Below are 9,519 nucleotides of genomic sequence, written 5' to 3'. Positions count from 1 at the left end.
GTGGTAGAACATGCCTATAACTAGGCTAAGACACAAGAATTGCTTGAATTCAGGAGGGAGAGGTTGCAGTGAGCCAAGATCATGCCACTACAATCCAGCCTGGGCAACAGAGCAAGACTGTCTAAAACAAAACAAAACAAAACAAAACAAAACAAAAAACAGGCAACAGATTGGCCTATGACAGGGAACAGGTGTCATATTTAATAGACAAAAACTTCAATTTAGCCATTATATATTCACAGAAGTAAGGAAAATGTAAAGATAATGTCTCATCAAATAAAGAAAATCAATAAGGATAAATGACAAAATGAACCAAATGTAAGTTCTGGAGTTGAAGACCACAGTAACCAAAATAAAAAATTCATTAGAAGGGCTAAATAAATTTGATCTGGCAGAGTAATTAGAAAACTTTCAAATAGATCAATGGAAATTATGCAACCTCAATTCCATCTTCCCACTAGAAAAAAGAATAAGAAAATAAAATAGAATGAGAAAATAGAACAAAGAAAATATGAACAGAGCCTTTAAGAAATATAAGACACTTTTAAGTGCACCAACATACATGTAATGAGAATACCAGAAGGAAAGGAGAAAGAGAAATGAGTACAAAAATATTTCAAGAAATAATGGCTAAATTGCTGGGCGCGGTGGCTCAAGTCTGTAATCCCAGCACTTTGGGAGGCCGAGACGGGCAGATCACGAGGTCAGGAGATCGAGACCATCCTGGCTAACACAGTGAAATCCCGTCTCTACTAAAAAAATACAAAAAACTAGACGGATGTGGTGGCGGGTGCCCGTAGTCCCAGCTATTCAGGAGGCTGAGGCGGGAGAATGGCGTAAACCCGGGAGGCGGAGCTTGCAGTAAGCTGAGATCCGGTCACTGCACTCCAGCCTGGGTGACAGAGCGAGACTCCATCTCAAAAAAATATATAATAATAGTAATGGCTAAATACATCCATAATTTGTTGAATAAACATTAATCAATACCCACAATCATCTCAACAAACTGTAATCAGAGTGAATGCAAAGATATCCATGAACAGACCCATCATAGTAAAAGTGCTAAACGTGAAAGAAAATGTTGAAAAGTATAAGAGAAAAATGATGTGTCACTTAACAATGGAACACCAATCAATTGACAGCTGACTTCTTATCCAAAGCAATGGAGGGGATGAAGGCAGTGGGATGATATATTCAAAGTACTCAAAGGACAAAAGCTCTGTGAAGCAGTAACATACTGTCTTTCAAAAATGAAGATGAAATAAAGCCCTTCCCAGATCTACCATATAAGAAATTGTAAAGGTTATTCAAACAAAGCAAGTAAATCCACATGGAAATTCAAAACCACATTTTTAAAAAGAAAATATTTATAATATACAAAAGGCAGCAAAAATGCACATTTCTTTTACTTCTCTTAATAAATTTAAAAGACAATTGTATAATACAATATGTACATAATTATACTGTTGGGCCTATAACATGGAAATGTAATATATTTGACAATAGCAGCATAAAGGAAGTAAATGACAGCAGAGTTGTATTGGAGTAAGGAAATGATACATGATAATAACTAGAATTCATAGGAACAAATATGAGAAACAGAAATAGGTGGCCAAGGGTCGTGAGCTGGTGGAGGACCTGGCCATGGAGGAGGCTGGGGAGTCCGTGCTTCTTCCCTCCCTCTCCCACTCCCCTCCCTGCTCCCTCCCCACCTCCCCAAGAATGTTCCACTATGAGTCTTGGGAGGATTGTCTTCTGGATGAAGATGAAGATTACTTTCAGGGACTGAGAGAAGAAGATGAAGAGATTGATCAATTCAATGATGATACATTTGGGTCAGGTGCAGTTGATGATGATTGGCAGGAAGCACGAGCGCCTGGCTGAATTGGAAGAAAAGCTACCAGTGGCAGTTAATGAACCAACAGGCAACGGAGAAAGGGAAGAAATAGACTTGTTGGGTGACCATGAGGAGAATCTGGCAGAAAGGCTCAGTAAGATGGTGATTGAAAATGAACTAGAAGATCCAGCTATGAGGGCAGCACAGACCAGGCCAGTTTTACAGCCCCAACCAGGAAGTCTGAATTCCAGTATCTGGGATGGATCTGAAGTTCTGAGGCAAATCCGAGGACCACTGCTCACTCAGGAAATGTCTACAATGTCTGTATTAGAATATGCCTTGCCTCAGAGGCCCCCCAGGGTCCAGAAAATGATCAGGACCTTTCTGAACATGCATTACCAAGATGGTCAACTTCACCTATTATTGGCAGTCCTCCTGTTAGAACTGTTCCCATAGGTACCCCATCTAAGCAGATGGCTTTACCCAACAGAGCCTATGCAGTCCTAGTCCATAGACTTTCCTCCACCTGAAACCAGCAACTGAAAAGGAAGGCCAATTTGGAAGATTCTGCATTTGAAGCCTGTCCATGTTCGGCCCCCAATGCCACCGTGTTATCCTGCTCCCTATGATAAGAGGATGTCTCCAAATCAGTTGTACAGTGTCCTGAACTCTTCCCTCCTGGGTCACCCTTTTCCTCCTAGTGTTCCTCCTGTTCTTAGCCCCCTTCAGAGAGCACAGGTTCTTGAAGGAGCACAACAGGCTGGACAGATGTCTCCCAGCCAGTTTGTATGGGTCCCTGGATTTGTAGTCCACTTGCTGCTATGAATCCCAAGTTGCGACAAGGGCAAGTTGGGCAGATGCTTCCCCCAGCACCAGGCTTCCATGCCTTTAGTGCTTCACCCTCCGCTACACCACCTCCACAGCCCAGAACCTCACTTGCAAAACCTAAGATCTCAGGCCCCAATGTTTAGACTGGACACAACTCACCTCCATCCACAGCACCATTGACTCTTGGATCAGAGACAGCAACAGAACAGAAATCAGCATCAGAATCTCAATGGTGCAGGAGATAGAGGAAGTCACTGGAGCAGTCATCACGATCATCTCTGAAAGGATCCATATGCCAATATCATGTTGCAGCAGGAAAAGGATTGGGCCTCTAAAATTCAGATGATGCAACTGCAAAGCACTGATCCCTACCTGGATGATTTTTATTACCAGAATTACTTTGAAAAGCTGGAGAAACCATCAGCTGCTGAAGAAATACAAGGTGATGGCCCTAAAAAGGAGTGCACCAAGGTTATCACCCCTCAGGTGGCCAAACTGGAGCATGCCTTTAAGCCAGTACAATTTGAGGGCTCTTTGGGAAAGCTTACTGTTTCTAGTGTGAATCATCTCCAAAAAATGATTGATGGTGTTGTAACATCTTGGAGTGAGGATGATGAGACAAAAGAAAAACAAGTACGAAACAAGAGGAGAAAAACCCCTGTCATAACTGAGAAAACTTACAGTTTGCTCCTTGACGTAGAGGACTATGAAAGACATTATCTCCTAAGTCTAGAAGAATGACCTGCTCTAATGGATGAGCGAAAGTACAAAATTTGTAGCATGTATGACAATTTAAGGGGGAAATAGCCTGGACAAGAGAGGCCTAGTGATGACCACTTTGTACAGATCATGTGTATTCGAAAAGGGAAGACAATGGTTTCCTGTATTTTTCCTTTCCTCCCCACAGAGCAAGCAGCTGACATTCTCATGACAACAGCCAGGGACCTCTCTTTCCTTATCAAGAAGGATGCACAAGATGAGGTGCTGCCATGCTTACTGAGTCCCTTCTCTCTCCTCCTCTATCATCTTCTAACAGTGACTATCACTAGCCTTTTGCAACAGCTAATGAACCTACCTCAAAGTGCAGCTACACCAGCACCCTCCAATCCTCACTTCATTGCTGTGCTCAGAACAAATTCTGACAGGATTCCACTGAATCCCTAGATCAATTTGAGAAATGACTTCTAAACATTGGGTCTTCTCATCTGTGATTATGGTGCATGTTTCAATTTATTAAGGCCTTCCCTAGCTTCTCTCAACAAAATTGTGTAATTTTTAGGTAGTAGTCTTGCATGTGTTTTATTAAATATATTCCTAAGCATTTTATGTTCTTTATCAATGAAATTTTCTTGATTTCATTTTCAATTGTTTGCTGTGATAGAAAAATTCAACATTTTTGGTATATTGTCCTTGAAACTACCATTAAAAGTATTTTCCGCAAAGAGAGGTTGATTCAGATGACTTCAATGGCAAATTGACCCAAGATTTGTCAAAAAAACAAAAAGAATATCTAGGGAAAATAAACAGCTAACATAGAACTTTATGATAAATTATTGACTGCTTTTTCACTAAAGTCAGACTCAAGGATGTCTGCTCTGAGAATTTTTTTTTTTTTTTTTTTTTTTTTAAGACAGAGTCTGGCTCTGTCCCCCATGCTGGAGTGCAGTGGCATGATCTTGGCTCACTGCAACCTCCACCTCCAGGGTTCAAGCTCTTCTCCTGCCTCAGCCTTCCGAGTAGCTGGGATCACAGGTGCACCACCACGCCCAGCTAATATTTGTATTTTTAGTAGAGATGGGATTTCGCCATGTTGGCCAGGCATGTCTCGAACTCCTAACCTCAGGTGATCCAACTGCCTCAGCCTCCCAAAATGTTGTTGGGATTACAGGCATGAGCCACCACGCCCAGCCTTGCTTTGAGCATTTCCATTCAACACTCTACAGAATGCCCTAGCCTGTGCAGTATGGCAAATAAATGAAATATAAATTAGAAGGAACTGTCTTCACAGATATCCTGATTGTGTTTATAGAAAATTCTAAGTAATTTATAAAAAAATAAACCCTGCTAAAGCTAAGTGAATTTAGCAAGTCTCATAAAATAAAATATCAAGATACAAAAATGTAAATACTTTAAGGACAAATTGTTTCTAGGTGTTAAAGAACAGATCATTACAACTCTAAAGTCTTATCAATAAAAGAAAAAGAAACTATAATACTGCCTCATTTGACTATAGATGGAAAAGTTCTAATTAAAATATCACCAAATGAACTCTAGTAGTATGACAAAAATTATAGCATATTACAAGAAATGTTTAAAATTTAAGAAAGTCATAAGTACAAATCAATACATCAATAAATTTAAGGAGAAAAACATAAAATAGATAACAAAATGTCCTTAGACAAAATTCGGCAGTTTTTAAATTAACAATCACTACAAAAGTAGGCGGCATCCCTCTACCCCCACATATACTGAAGGAAATTTAAAGTCAGCAGAGAATTTATCCCCAAATGAAAAGTGAATATTATAGTAAATGATTAAATGTGGGTTCTGAGGAAACATAAGACCAAAGAAAAAAATGTTGGGAAATAGTCCATTAAATTTGGAAAAACAGATACCTGTTACCATAATATTCAACTGTGTTCTGAAGATTCTAGCTATTGCAATAAGAAAATTAAATATGAATACTGGAAAATAAAATTTTATTTATGTAATCTGCAAAGATTACATAACTGATAACCTATAAATCTTAAAATGTCTCATAAAAATAGAATGTATGGTCAGACTATATGCATGTAGGTAGAAAATACTGCATCAATATAGCAAAGTATCCAGAATGACATTCAAGTCAATTAGAGGGAAGAAAAAAAACAAGACAAAAATAATGGAGAAAGCCAAGAATATGAAAGTCAAAGTAAAGGAATGATGATAGGCCAAGAAATACATTTCAAAAGTGGCTTAAGTCAAAATTTAGGAATACATACAAAAACATACCTAAACTGAAGTTACAGGGACACTCAGTTTACCAGTTCACAGGATCTAAGAGAACAATTTGGAAATATTTAGTAGGGTATTTGAACCTATGATTGATTTAGTATTATCTAACATAACTGAAAGAGTGTATCATGTATGAGCAATTGTTCTTCCATGTATATACAGCTACTGAAATTCCAGTTCACATAAACCAATGATCACAGACAAGGATATTAATTGAAGTATATTTGAAATAGTGAAAACCTGTTAAAACATAAATATTTACCAATAAAATTTAAATTCATTATAGTATGTTCAAATAAAAAATTGAGCCATCCTCATTAGTATAGTAGTGAGTATATAAAAACAAAACTGGGCCAGCAATTTATTGCAGAGGAATATGTGAGCAGCAGAGAAATACATCATTCATTTCCTTTCCCAGCATAGCTAAACATCTGCCATAAGATCTGAATATTCTATCTTTAGGGTCACTGTGTTTGGGTTATGGCATTTCCAGTGTGGGTTCACATCCCAAAATACTAGATATTCTGAATGAGACTTCCTTAGTAAAGTTTATCATGCACTAAAGTTAAGCAAATTTTTATTGTAAGACTCAAATCTTTTGATAGCCTGATAATAAGCATTTTTTTTAAAAAAGGGATTTAGTATTCAAAACTTCATAAGGCTGTGTGCCCACAAACCATTTCTCAAGTGCCATTAAGTACTACTAATCCCAGAGACGTTCTTTTAGATATGTTGTGTTAAGGCACTGGTACTTTGAAGGAACAATCCACTGATACGGTAACAAAATTTTGCATTAATATATGTCTCAAAATACTCTGCTTTTTATTACATCCAATTAGCGTTATTTGTAAAAAGAATTTGCAAATGTTGAGCAATGATATAACTAGATAGTAAATGACTTGTACAATGATATATTATGGCTGTCTTACTGGCATAAAATGGACCTGGAGTTGCAAACCATAATGGATCCATGAGATCACAGACAGTTTGGTTGACAATGGACATTAGTTTAAGTTGAGGAAAGTGGTAGTATGGTAGTCTTAAAGAAATGAGTTACAATTATTTTAAGAATTGAATTTCAACTGTATATATTCACGCAAACCCCTACATGCCATTAAATCTATATATTTTGGTGCAGATGCTTTTGTGTTCTTACCAGGAAGGCTTCTCACAAAACTGCTTGATGACTGCCACCTGGTTGGAAGTATTGTCAGATGCCATAAATTGTAAGATACACCTTGATTTCAAATATGTGAAAAATTGTGCTCAGTGTTAAGCATTGAGGAAATTATCATATCCAATCTAGGCCATACTTTGGCCATCTAAAGCTAAGAAAAACTGAGAACATGGATCTTGAAGATATTTGGACTGGATCAGCTCTTCCTTTCCCATCATCAATTTGGAAAACTAGAACAGATCTATCCCTGGACAGTCCAAGTAAAGAAATTGTTTTGCTTAACTGCTTTACTAGGTTTTTGAATGAATGTGCTTATGGTTTAGAATTTCTGCTTTCTTCATAAAGACTCACCTACATTTTTGTCTTTTAAGAACTATCCTCATCTGTTGTATTATGAGGATTATAATATCAGTGTACAAAGAGCTAGTGAAATTTTGATATTACCTCCTTAAAATTTTTGATAAAACAAAAAATATCTCCTCCATCTGTACTTACATCCAATTCTCATTCACAATGCTGTAATTATCTTTTTCCTTTGATCAGATGTGCTAAAATCAAGATTAATATTTTTTCACAAAGCCTTAATAAGTCTATTTTATTTTCAAATTCATTAACTCCTTTTAATGATCCTTCCTTCTTTCTTATATTGACTTATTTTTCCCTTAGTTTCTTGAGTTTAATGCTTCTTCATTATTTTAACAGTTTTATAAGCGATTACTATGTTAAAGAGACAGTATTAAGTCACTGGGAGTAGAGTGGTGAGCAGGAGAAACAAAGCGCTGACCCTCAATATTTGTTTCCTGAATACATTAACAGGTTATTGATTTTTCACTGAGCACAGGTTTGACCACATTCACAAATTCTGATCTCACATTCATTTCTAAATTGTCCTTTATGGTTTCATTTTCTTTTTAATCTAGTGTCATTATATGATTGGAGATTTTAAATTTCCGAAATGCCAAAGTACTACCCTACAGATCACTTATTAAAAGAAATACTTAGCTTTACAACAGAGAAATCTGGCGATTACCATATGAAACAAGTATTTCAGTTACCTATTGCTGTGTAACAAACTACTCCAAAACTTAGTGGCTTAAAACAGACAATATTTTACACATAAATCTGCAATTTGGGCAGGCTCATGGGGGAAAGCTTTTCTCGGCTCCACTTAGCACCAGCTAGGACAACTTCTGAAGGTTAAGGGTTAGAATCATCTGAAGGCTCATACCCTCATACGCTTGGTGCTGGATGCCAGCTGTTACCTCAACTACAGCTGTAATCAGGACAGCTTTACTTAGCTTTTCTGTGTGGTTACTTGGCATCTTCGTAGCATGGTGGCTGGGCTTCATCCCAAGTGGGTCAGGCAGAAGTTGTATTGCCTTTTGTGACTTAGTCGTGGAAATCACAGTGTTACTCCTGCCATAAACACAGGCCCGCCTGGCCAGATTCAAAAGGAAGGACCATGAGCTCTACCTCTTGGGGAGTGTCAGTATCACATTGTAAGGTGAACATGCAGAATGGGATATATTGCTGTGGCCATCTTTGGAATGTACGTTCTGCTACACCAAGTGAATGAACTAAGGATACCATAGTAGTATAATGACATTGTATGCCACCTAATGGGTTACAAATTAAAATACAAAATTTCTCCTATGAAGTATTCTTGCCAAAATATTTAATCTGTACCTAATTGGGTCTCTAATCCCAAATTCCAGTTAATGGGAAATACTGGGGATAAAGAAGCACATTAAAAAATACTTTGAGAAAACGAGAAAACTCCAGAATGTGATATTCTATAAGACAACTATCCTGAGTGCTTAAAAAGTCAATATTGCAATAGAGTTGTGGGGGGAAGAGCCATTCTTATTTTAAAAGATACAAACAATGCACAGATGTAATTCATGAACTTGGTTCCTGAATTTAAAAATAACCTATGAAAAGCATTCTTTACACAAGTGAAAAGAATGAACACAACTGAGAATATGAACACAGACTGAATATTACAGATTATGGAATTATTGCGAATCTCCTTAGGTGTGAAGTTACTGGGGGGTGGGGGTCCAATCTTTTGGCTTCCCTGGGCTACTCTGGAAGAACTATCTTGGGCCACACATAAAATATACTAACGATGGCTGATGAGCTTTAAAAAAATCGCAAAAAAATCTCATAATGTTTTAAGAAAGCTTACAAATTTGTGTTGGGCTGCATTCAAAGCTGCCCTGGGGCACAGACAGGTTGGACAATTGTTATATAGCAATTAAGCAGGAGGCAGCCTTTATTCTTAGATGTGATGTGTTACAGTATCTACAATTTATACTCAAAAACTACAGCAAAATATGTAAATATTATGTATAAGCAAACCAAATGTGACAACACATTAACCATTGCTGAATCTAGATAGAACATAACAGTGTTCATTATTCTTTTAATTTTTCCAAATGGATAGTGGCTGTTAGTTTCTAATTTATCATTAATTGTGGGCAGAAAAAGCAGACTGACGTACCTGCTTTTTGGGTTATAAAAAGGAAAAAGCATTATAGCTATCCCTGAGTCTTTAAAACCTTTACTCTCATAATCTTCACACCCATCAAATCTAGAGATCTCTTTCTCACATTAATTTTCAGAGATAGGTTCTGACTTTATAAATGGAAGTTTAATCTATTTTACTGGATATTATCCTGTT

At 37.2% G+C, this 9,519-nt stretch overlaps 1 pseudogene across 1 annotated transcript; it reads left to right on the top strand.

Moving 5' to 3' along the window:
• Window positions 1-2,944: 2,944 nt before the first annotated feature.
• LOC700088 (protein PAT1 homolog 1 pseudogene) lies at window positions 2,945-4,313 on the top strand (annotated as a pseudogene). The gene has a single exon (XR_013410688.1). The product of XR_013410688.1 is annotated as a protein PAT1 homolog 1 pseudogene (transcript).
• Window positions 4,314-9,519: the final 5,206 nt, after the last annotated feature.

Source organism: Macaca mulatta, chromosome 19 (genome assembly GCF_049350105.2).
Source record: "Macaca mulatta isolate MMU2019108-1 chromosome 19, T2T-MMU8v2.0, whole genome shotgun sequence".
Taxonomy (NCBI): Eukaryota; Metazoa; Chordata; class Mammalia; order Primates; family Cercopithecidae; genus Macaca; species Macaca mulatta.
Note: the sequence above shows the minus strand (reverse complement) of the source record. Positions and strands in the feature narration are given on the sequence as shown.